Source organism: Micromys minutus (assembly GCF_963924665.1).
Source record: "Micromys minutus genome assembly, chromosome: 16".
Classification (NCBI taxonomy): Eukaryota; Metazoa; Chordata; class Mammalia; order Rodentia; family Muridae; genus Micromys; species Micromys minutus.
The window spans coordinates 14,927,871-14,939,828 of NC_137985.1; positions in this window are offsets into that span (position 1 = coordinate 14,927,871).

The window sequence follows — 11,958 nt, forward strand, 5'->3', positions numbered from 1 at the left end:
TAGTATAACTGTTATAGTTTGTCAGCTCCTAAAAGTTTCCTAAATTTTTGTTTCTTAATCATTTTTTTCAAACCCTGTATCTCATGTTTGTTAATACCACTTAAATAATAAGATGTATAGAAGACTGAATTTCTTGGATAGCCTAATTTCCCAGAGAACTACCATTAGTTTTATTCTTATCAACTCCAGCTATTATAAGAATTGTTACATCATCCAAAAACTATCCTTCCAGAACAGCAAATAATTAAAATATTAAACATGTCAGAAATACATGCATGTTGAACATATTCCAAGTTTTTCTCTGCCATTTCAGATTCTTGTTCGGAATACTCTCTGCTTAGATATATACCCGATTTTTAAATTGTATTACTTGCCTTTTAAATATCTATTTTCTAGAGTTCTTCATATAATTTAGATATTTAGATTAGTAATGGATATGGAGTTGGTAAATTTTTTTTTCCAATTTATGTGCTGTTTGCTATTCCAATTGACAGTGTCTTTTGCCTAAGAAAAGCCTTTCAGTTTCAGGAGGTCTCAATTACTGTTGCTCATTTTCAATTACTGTTGCTCTCCCTCCCTGCATTATTAGTGTTCTGTTCAGGAAGTTGTCTCCTGGGTCAATGCATTTGAGGCCATTCCCCACCTTCTTATTTTTTTTTATTTTTTTAAGTTTAGGTTCAGTGTCTCTGGTTTTATATTGAAGTCTTTTTTTTAAACGACTTTATTTTACAAAACAAAGATAAATGTACAGATTTTAAACATATTTTGCTTAAAATTATATATTTTTGTCAGTACTGTTTTTTCAGATATTAAAATAATTTTTACATAAAACTATGTGAATATATTTTTTAGTCAGTACTTGATTTTTTCAAGGGCTTGACAGTATGCATTGAAAACCTAATAGTTACAATGAGTGTAAAGTACATGCAAAACAAAACGCAAAATGAAAATTGTCAAAGTCTTCTTGTTTTGTAAATATATATATTTTTTGCTTTCTTTATTTCCTGGACTTCATACAGTCTGTGAGTTGTTTCTGGGGGAGTGCAAGCCTCTGGGGTTAGCATCCCACTATCAGTGACTGCATATTATGTCTGTTCTTTTGTGACTGGGTTATCTCACTCAGGATGATCTTCTCTAGATGCAGCCATTTTCTTAAGAATTTGGTTAAGTCATTGTTTCTGGTGGCTGAGTAGTATTCCATTGTGTAAATGTACCACAATTTTTGTATCCATTCATTTTCTGAAGGATATCTGGGTTCTTTCCAGCTTCTGGCTATTATAAATAGAGCCGCTATGAACATTGTGGTGCACATATCTTTGTTGTGTATTAAAGTGTCTCTGGGGTATATGCCCAGAAGTGGAATAGCTGGGTCTTCAGGTAGTACTATATCCAATTTTCTGAGGTATCGCCAGACAGATTTCCAGAGTGCTTGTATTAGCTTGCAACCCCACCAACAGTGGAGAAGTGTTCCTCTTTCTCCGCAGCCTCGCCAGCATCTGCTGTCATCTGAGTTTTGGATCTTGGCCACTCTGACTGGTGTGAGGTGGAATCTCAGGGTTGTTTTGATTTGCATTTCCCTGATGGCTAAGGATGTGGAGCACTTCCTCAGATGTTTCACGGCCATTCGTTGTTCCTCACCTGAAAACGTTTTGTTTAGCTCTGTACCCCATTTTTTAATAGGGTTATTTGATTCTCTGGTATCTAGCTTTTTGAGTTCCTTGTACACCTTGGATATTAGGCCTCTTTCTGATGTGATGTTGGTAAAGATCTTTTCCCATTCTGTTGGTTGCCATTTTGTTTTCATGACCATGTCCTTAGCCTTACAGAAACTTTGCAATCTCATTAAGTCCCATTTGTTAATCTTAGACCTTAGAGCTTGAGCCATTGGTGTTTTGTTCAGGAAATTTTCTCCTGTGCCTATGTGTTCTAAGGTTTTCCCTACTTTCTCATCTAATAGTTCCAGTGTATCTGGTTTAATGTGGAGATCTTTAATCCACTTACACTTGAGCTTTGTACAAGGAGATAAGAACGGGTCTATTTTCATTCTTTTGCATGTTGAGTGCCAGTTGGACCAGCACCATTTGTTGAATAGGCTGTCCTTTTTCCATTGAATGTTTACTGCTCCTTTGTCAAAAATCAGGTGACCATATACATGAGGGCTCATTTCTGGATCTTCTATTCTATTCCATTGATCCACTTGCCTATTTCTGTACCAGTACCATGCAGTTTTCAGCACAATTGCCTTGTAATATAGCTTGAGGTCAGGCATAGTGATTCCTGCAGATGTTTTTTTGTTGTTGAGGATGGATTTCGCTATGCTAAGTCTTTTGTTATTCCATATGAAATTGCACATTGATCTTTCCAATTCCACGAAGAACTGGGTTGGAATTTTGATGGGGATTGCATTGAATCTGTAGATTGCTTTTGGTAGGATGGCCATTTTTAAGATGTTTATCTTTCCAATCCATGAGCATGAGAGATCTTTCCATTTTCTGAGATCCTCCTCAATTTCTTTCTTTAGAGGTTTGAAGTTTTTGTCATACAGGTCCTACACTTGCTTAGATAGAGTCACACCAAGGTATTTCATAGTTTTTGTGATGATTGTGAAGGGTACCTTTTCCCTAATTTCTTTCTCCACATGTTTGTCCTTTGAGTATAGGAAGGATACTGATTTGTTCGAGTTAATTTTGTATCCAGCCACTTTGCTGAACTTGTTTATCAGCTGTATGAGTTCTCTGGTGGAATTTTTGTGGTCACTCAAATACACTATCATGTCATCGGCAAAGAGTGATATTTTTATCTCTTCCTTTCCAATTTGTATCCCCTTGATCTCCTTTTGCTGTCTAATTGCTCCAGCCAGGACTTCCAGTACTATGTTGAATAGGTAGGGGGAGAGTGGGCAGCCTTGTCGAGTCTCTGATTTTAGTGGGATTGCTTCAAGTTTCTCGCCATTAAGTTTGATGTTTGCTGTTGGTTTGCTGTATATTGATTTTATTATGTTTAGGTATGGACCTTGGATTCCTGTTCTTTCCAGGACTTTTAACATGAAGGGGTGTTGAATTTTGTCAAATGCTTTCTCAGCATCTAGTGAGATGACCATGTGATTTTGATCTTTGAGTTTGTTTATATTGTGGATTACGTTGATGGATTTCCTTATATTAAACCATCCCTGCATCCCAGGGATGAAGCCTACTTGGTCATGATGAATGATCGTTTCGATATGTTCTTGGATTCGGTTTGCAAGGATTTTCTTGAGTATTTTTGCATCAATGTTCATAAGTGAGATTGTTCTGAAGTTCTCTTTTCTTGTAGGGTCTTTGTGTGGTTTAGGTATGAGTGTTTTGTAGCCCCAAAAAATGAGTTAGGTAGTATTCCATCTGATTCTATCTTTTGGAATAGTTTGGAGAGAATTGGTGTTATATCCCAAATAAATGTCTGATAAAATTCTGCACTGAACCCGTCTGGACCAGGTCTATTTATGGTTGGGGGTCTTTTGATGACTTCTTCTATTTCTTTAGGTGTTATAGGGTTATTTAGATGGTTTTCTTGGTCCTGGTTTAACTTTAGGATCTTGTATCTGTCTAGGAATTTGTTCATTTCCTCCAGATTTTCCAATTTTGCGTAGTATAAGTTTTTGTCGTAGGATCTGATGATTTCTTGAATTTCCTCAGTTTCAGTTGTTATGTCCCCACTTTCCTTTCTGATTTTGTTAATTTATATACTCTCTCTTTGCCCTCTAGTTAGTCTGGCTAGGGGTTTATCAATCTTGTTGATTTTCTCAAAGAACCAAATCTTGGTTTGTTGATTTTTTCAATGGTTCTTTTTTGATTCTATTTGGTCTATTTCTGCCCTAATTTTGATTATTTCTTGCCATCTACTCTTTTTGGGTATATCGGCTTCCTTTTGTTCTAGGGCTTTTAGCTGTGCTGTCAGGTTGCTGATGTAAGCTCTCTCCAGTTTCTTTTTGGAAGCACTTAGGGCTATGAGTTTTCCTCTCAGTACTGATTTCATTGCATCCCCTACGTTTGGGTATCTTGTATTTCGTTTTCGTTGAATTCTAGAAAATCCTTAATTCCTTTTTTAATTTCTTCTTTGACCCTGCTATCCTTTAACAGAGCATTGTTTAGTTTCCATGTGTATGTGGGCTTTTTGTTGTCTTTGTTGTTGTTAAAGACCAGTCGTAGACCATGGTGATCTGAGAGGATGCATGGGAGTATTTCAATCTTCTTATATCGATTGAGGCTCGCTCTGTGTCCAATTAAGTGGTCAATTTTCGAGAAGGTGCCATGGGGTGGTGAGAAGAAGGTATATTCTTTTACTTTAGGATAATATGTTCTGTATATATCTGTTAATTCTAGTTGGTTCAAATTCTCTGCTAGTTTTTCAGTGTCCTTGTTCAGTTTCTGTTTCCATGATCTGTCCATTGGTGAGAGTGGGGTACTAAAGTCTCCCACTATTATTGTGTGGGGTGAAATGTATTTTTGAGCTTTAGTAGGGTTTCTTTTATGAATGTGGTTGATTTTTTATTTGGAGCATATATGTTAAGGATTGAGAGTACCTCCTGACAGATTTCCCCGGTAATGAGTAAGAAGTGTCCTTCCTTATCTTTTTTGATAACTTTTGGTTGGAAATTTACTTTATTCGATATTAGAATAACCACTCCAGCTTGCTTCTTGGAGCTGTTTGCTTGGAAGTTTTTTCCCACCCATTTATTCTGAGATAGTGTCTGTCTTTGTCTCTGAGATGAGTTTCCTGTATGCAGCAAAAGGCTGGATTTTGTTTATGTATCCAGTCTGATAGCCTATTTCTCTTTATTGGGGAGTTGAGTCCATTTATGTTAATAGATATCAAGGAATAGTTGTTTCTGTTTCCTGCCATTATTGCTTTTGTGGGTTGAGTATTGTCTGTGTCTTTTTCTTCTTTTAGTTTTCTTGTTTAGGAGTTTTCTTGTTTTTACTAGGCTGTATTTTGCCTCATTGTATTTGGTTTTCCACCTATAATTGGTTGTAGTGCTGGGTTTGTGGTCAGATATTGTGTAAATTTTGATTTGTTTTGAAATATCTTCATCTCTCCATCGATGGTGATTTTTAGTTTTGCTGGGTATAGCAGCTTTGGCTGGTACTTGTGCTCTCTTAGGGTGTGCATGATGTCTGTCCAGGCTCTTCTAACTTTCATAGTCTCTGTTGAGAAATCGGGTGTGAGTCTGATTGGCCTTCCTTTATATGTTACCTGACCTTTTTTCCTTACTGCTTTTAGTATTCTTTCTCTGCTTTGCGCACTTGATGTTTTTACTATTATGTGTCGGGAGGTATTTCTTTTCTGGTCCAACATGTTTGGAGTTCTGAAGGCTTCTTTTATGCTCGTGGTCATCTCATTCTTGAGGGTAGAACAGTTTTCTTCTATGATTTTGTTGAAGATATTTACTGTGCCTCTTAGTTGATACTCTTCTCCCTCTTCTATTCCTATTATCCTTAGGTTCGGTCTTCTCATTGTGTCCTGGATTTCCTGGACATTTTGGGTTAGGAGATTTTCGTTTTTTGCATCTTCTCTGACTATTTTTTCTATGTTTAAAATGTTGTCTTCTGCCCCTGAGATTCTCTCTTCCATCTCTTGTAATCTTTTTTAAATGCTTGCTTCTGTGACTCCTGATTTCTTTTTTAGGTGTTCTACCTCTAGGGTTATCTTTTAGTGTTTTCTTTATTTTGCCAATTTGCATTTTAAATTTCTTCTTCCATTTCTTCATGTCTGGTACTGTTTTCCTCTAGTTCTTTGAGTTCTTTGAGTGTTTTTCTTGTTTTCTCTTTAATTTTTTCTGATTCTTTTTGCTTTTCCTCCCGTTATTGTTCAAGCAACTCTATCTTTGTCTTGAAGTATCATTTTAAGTCTGTGTCTTTTTTTTTTCTGGAGTGTTTGGCATTCAGCTGTTTGCTGTTATGGGAGAGCTGGGTACTGGTGTTTTCAGGTTGTCTTGGTTTCCTTGGGATATGCTCTTTCACTTTCCTCTTGCCATCTTGTTGTCAGTGATATGTTCTTGCCTTTCCCTTGTACCTCGTCTGTGTTCCTGGATCTCCACTGGTCCAGGTGGAGGATGGTTCTAGCCCTATTCTGCACCCCAAAGCCACCGGGTGGGAACAGAGGTCCCAATGCTGGGTTCCTGGTCCCTGGATCTGGCAGGGCAGGGGCGTGCTTTCCGTGCACACTCAGCAGAGATCTCTCTGTCTGCTTCCTGATCGGATCTCCTTCTCACCAGGCCTTAACCTTTTGGAACTGCTGGTCCAGGTGGCAGATGGGCAGAGTCCTGTTCTGTGCACCAAAATATCACTCTTTGCAGATGACAAAATAGTGTACTTAAGTGACCCCAAAAATTCCACCAGAGAACTTCTACAGCTGATAAACCAATTCAGCAATTAGCTGAATGTAAAATTAACTCGAACAAATCAGCATCTTTGCTCTACTCAAAGTATAAATGTGGAAAAAGTAATTCAGGAATAGAAACCCTTCACAATAGACACAAAGAATATGAAATATTTTGCATGACTCTAAGCAAGTGAAGGACCTGTATGGCAAGAACTCGAAGAAGATCTCAGAAAATGTAAAGATCTCCCATGCTCAATGATTGGAAGAAACAACATTGTATAAATTGCCATCTTACCAAAAGCAATCTACAAATGCAATGCAAAATTCCAACCAAATTCTTCCAAACGTTTAAAAGAGCAATGTGCAACTTCATTCGGAATAACAAAAAAACAGAATAGAGAAATCCATCCCAAACAACAGGAAAACATCATTTGGAATCACCATCCCTGACCTCAAACTACAAGGCAATTATGATTAAAAAAAAAAAAAAATTCATGGTATTGGTACAGAGATAGGTATGTAGATCAATGGAATAGAATAGAAAATCCCGAAATGAATCCTCACACATATGGTCACTTCAGTTTTGACAAAGGAGCTGTAAATATTCAATGAGAAAAGGGCAGCCCTTTTCACAAATGGTGTTGGTCCTACTGACACTCAGCATGCAGAAGAATGTAAGTGGACCCTTTCTTATCTCATTTACAAAGCTGAAGAACAAGTGGATCAAAGATCTCCACTTTAAACCAGCTACATTGAAACTATTCCAAGTGAAAGTAAGGAAACTTTAAAATGCATAGGCACAGGAGAAAATTTCCTGAACAGAACACAAAAGGCTCATGCTCTAAGGTCAAATATAGACAAATGGAACTTGAGGAAATTGAAATTTTACTGTAAGGCTAAGGCAAATGTCAAGAAAACAAAATGGCAGCCCACAGATAGCGTAAAGATCTTTACCAACCCCACATCTGCTAGAGACCTAATATCCCAGGTATACAAAGAACTCAAGAAGATAGACACCAGAGAATCAAACAACCCTATTAAAAATGGGGTACAGAGCTAAACAAAAGGTTCTCAATTGAGGAAAATTGAACAGCACAGAAGCAACTGATGAAGTGCTCAACATCCTTAGCCATCAGGGAAATGCAAATCTAAACTACCCTGAGATTCCACCTCACACCAATCAGAATGGTTAAGATCAAAAATTCAGATGTCAACAGATGCTGGTGAGGATGCTGAGAAAGAGGAACACTTCTCCACTGCTGGTGCGGTGGTAAACTGGTACAACCACTCTGGACATCAGTCTGGCTGTTCCTCAGAAAAATTTACATAGTACTACCTGAAAACCCAGTTATTTCACTTCTGGGCATATACCCAGAGATGCTCCAACACACAATAAAGGCACATGTACCACAATATTCGTAGCAGCCCTATTTACAATACTCAGAAGTTGGAACGAACCCGGATGTTTTTCAGTAGGTGAATGGATACAAAAATTCTGGTATATCTACACAATGGAATACTATTTAGCTATTACAAACAATGATTTTATGAAATTCCTAAGAAATGGTTGCATCTAGAGAGTATCATCCTGAGTGAGGTAACCCAGTCACAGAAAACAGACATAATATGCCGTCACTGATAATTGGATACTAACTCCAGAAAGCTCTGAACACCCCAGAAACAATTCACAGGCTATATGAAGCTCAAAAAAAAAAAAAAAAAAAAAAAAAAAAAAAAAAAAAAGAAAGTCACAGTTCTTAGAAAATAATTAAACGTATAGCACCCTCTCAGAGTGTGGTACACCTGAACCTCAAATTATTAATAATCCAGTTGCTAAGAAAATAGCCTTTGGCAATTTTTGGTATTCATAGATCATTATGCTTAATCTATACCCAACAAGCTATCTGTTTCTATTTTATGTTCTGTCCTCCATGTATTTCATGTTGATGGTAACTAGTAGGATTTCAATGTATGATAACAAACCTCTAAAAGAATTAAGTACCGACAAAAATATTCATGTAACATTATGCCAAATGTTTTAAAAAATATGTATATGTATCCCTTTATTTAAAAAATAAGGTCGTAAGAAAAAACTGTAGGAAATACATAAAGTACTGATCACAGAAAATTACGTATAATGACAAAATGCTACTTTTGTGTCATAATATCCATTACCACTGCAACTTAGATGTCATAAAAATTTATGCTGTTTGAAAAAATAAAAGAATTTTAAAATCTGTACAATCAAGGTAATTCTATAACTGTCTAGGCTTATGTCTAGATAGACTCTTCTCACTTAACCACTGTACATTACACATAAGCTTTACTGTGAAAACAAAACAAAAACAAAACAATAAAAACCTGGTAAATAAAAAAAAAAAACATATAAAAACTAACCAGACCCAAAGTGTTTCACGGTGATGTACAGACTTTGTATCTATGTTATTCAAATAAAGATCAGTTCCTTCTACTGTGAAAAAAAAAAAAAAAACTCAAAGAAAAAAAAATCACACAATCTCTTCCTTAGATGCAGAAAAGGCATTTAACAAATACACATATCTTTATCTTAAACGTATCAATGAGATCAGGAATTCAAGGCCCAGACCTAAACATAATAAAAGCAGTTTATTTCAAACTAGCAGTCAATATCAACTTAAATGGAGAGATACCTGAAGCAATCCAATTAAAATAAGGGACAAGACAAGAATTCCCACTCTCCCCACATTTATTTAGTATAGAACAACAAAACAACAAACAGAGATCAAGGGGATACATATTGGCAAAGAAGAAACAAAGTATCACTATTTGCAGATGATATGGCAGTATACATAAATAATCCCAAATATTCTGCTAATGAACTTCTCCGGCTGATAAACAACTTCAGCAAAGTGGTCAGATATAAAGTTAACTCAAATAAATCAGTAGCCTTTCTTAACACAAATGATAAACTGGCTGAAAAAGAAATTATTAAAAAAACAAACAAACAAACAAAAAACTCTCTTCACAATAGCCACAAATAATATAAAACATCTTGGGGGAAACACTAACCAAAACAAGTGAAAGATCTGTATTATAACTTCAAATCTCTCAAAAAAGAAATCAAAGAAGGTCTGAGTAAATGAAGACACCTCCCATTGGAGGTCATGGATTGACATAATTTACATAGTAAAATGGCCATTCTACCAAAGGCATTCTACACATTCAAATAAATCCCCATCTAAATCCCAACACAATTGTTCAAAAATGGAAAAAACAACTCTCAAATTCTTCTGGAAAGCACCCATCAAAAAAAAAAGTAAAATAAAATAAAAACAAAATAGCAAAACAATTCTCAGGAATAAATGAATGGGAGAGGAATCGTTGTCACTGACCTCAAGCTTTAAGTCAGAACAATGGTGATAAATCTGAATGTCACTGGTATAGAGACAAACAGGCTGGTCAATGAAATAGAACTGAAGACCATGAAAAAAAAAATACACTTTTGTACACTTGATCTTTAACAGAGGCCAAAATAATACAATGGAAGAAGAAAATATCTTGAATAAATGTTGTTGGTCTAACTGGCTCTTTGTATGGAGAAAAATGAACATAGATCCACATTTATTATCATGCACAAAGCTCAAGTCTAAGTGAATCAAAGACCTGAACATAATACCAGACCCATTGAATATTATAGAAGGGATGTGAGAAAGAACTTTGAGCTCATTGACACGGAGAAATTTCCTGAAGAGAACGTCAGTCCCTCAAGCTCTAAGATCAAGAATAGATAAATAAAACTTCATGAAACAGGAACGCTTCTGAAATACAAAGGACATAGTCAATAAAAAAATTGGCAACCTACAGACCAGGGAAAAAAATCTTCACTAAACCTACATCCAATAAAGGGTTAATAAACACAATAATAAAGAACTCAGGAAGCTAACCAACAAAATACCAAACAACCCAATCAAAAAATTGGGGTATAGAATTAAACAGAGGATTCACAACAGAGAATTCTTGAATGGCCAAGAAGCACCTAAATAAATACTTAAAATCCTTCCTGATCAGAGGAATATAAATAAAAATAACCTTGAGATTCTACCTTACGTTTATCAGAATGGTTAAGATCAAAACCTCAGATGATAACACATGTTGAAGGGAATGTGGAGTAAAAAAGCACTACTCCACTGTGGATAGGATTGCAAACTGGTAAAACCACTCTGGAAATGAATTTGGAGGTTCCTCAGAAAATTGATAATAGATCTACCTAAAGATCGAGCAATATCACTCTTGGAAATATATACAAAAGATCTGTACTATACCTAAGACGCAAGTATTCCACTATGTTCATAACAGCCTAATTTGTGATAGCCAGAAGCTAGAAACAACCTACATGTTCCATGACAAAGGAATGAATAAAGAAAAGCCAGTTCATTTACATTGTGGAATTCTAGTTAGCCATTAAGAACAATGGCATCCTGAGTTTTTTAGGCATATGGAGAGATCTAGAAAATGTCATCCTGAGTGGTGGATTTTGGACCCCCAAAGACATGAGAAATATGTACTCATTAATACACTAATACTACAAGGGGCAGGAAAAGAGGGAACTGGGAGAAAAGGGGGACTAAGTTGGGGATGGGAACATGATCTGATATTGGGTTGGGGAAAAGAAATGAAGCCCTAAAAAATGGAAAGAGGGGACCTCAGAAGATAGGATGTTGGGAAAACCATTTAGATTGTACCAGAGACCTGGGATGTATGATACTCTCAGGACTCAAAGGGGGTGGGACCATAGATGAAATGCCCTTCAGTTGGGAGAAGGAACTTATATTGTCCACCTCTAGCACAAAGACAGGCATCAAGTGAAGAATTTGAATTTGCTATTCTACAGTCAAAACTCTGACCCATAATTTTTCCTGTCTGAAAAAGTTTCACAGATGGAAAAAGGAGAAGAGCCTGAAGAAATAACTGCCCATTTAAAAGTCTAATTAGGATCCAGATCAAGGGGCTTCCTCATGGCCTAACAGCACTCCTGAGACTATGGAGTGCTCAATATAAAAGGACCTATTATGACTGACCTCCTAAAAACTCAACAAGCAGCTTAGTCAGATGCAGATACTTGTACCCAACCAACCTATCGAAACTCCTCACACCTGTGGTTAAATTTGGGAAAAGCTGGAAGAAGCTGAGGAGGAGAATGACCATGTAAGAGAACCAGCAGGGACACTTGAGATCTCAGACACTGGATCACCAGCCAGACAGCATACACTAGTTGATATGAGGCCATCAACACAAAAGCAGAGGACTTTTGGTCTGGATCCAGAAAAGCTGCACTTAACCCTGAAGAGACTGGAGGCCCCAGGGTGTTTAGAAGTCTGGTCGAGTGGTTGGGGTGGGGACATCCTCGTGGAAATAGCAGGAAAAGTCGGAGGTATGAAATATGGAACAGTAGTAACAGGGTGCACTGGAAGGGGAATATAATCTTGAGTGTAAAAGTAAAATAAAATTAACTTTTAAAAAGAAAAGATGAAAGAAAAAGAAAAGCTTTTGAATACAAATTCTGCCTGTCCATTACTGAACGAAATGCAAAAAAATATGTGGTCTTTCTAGCTAATGAGAAGT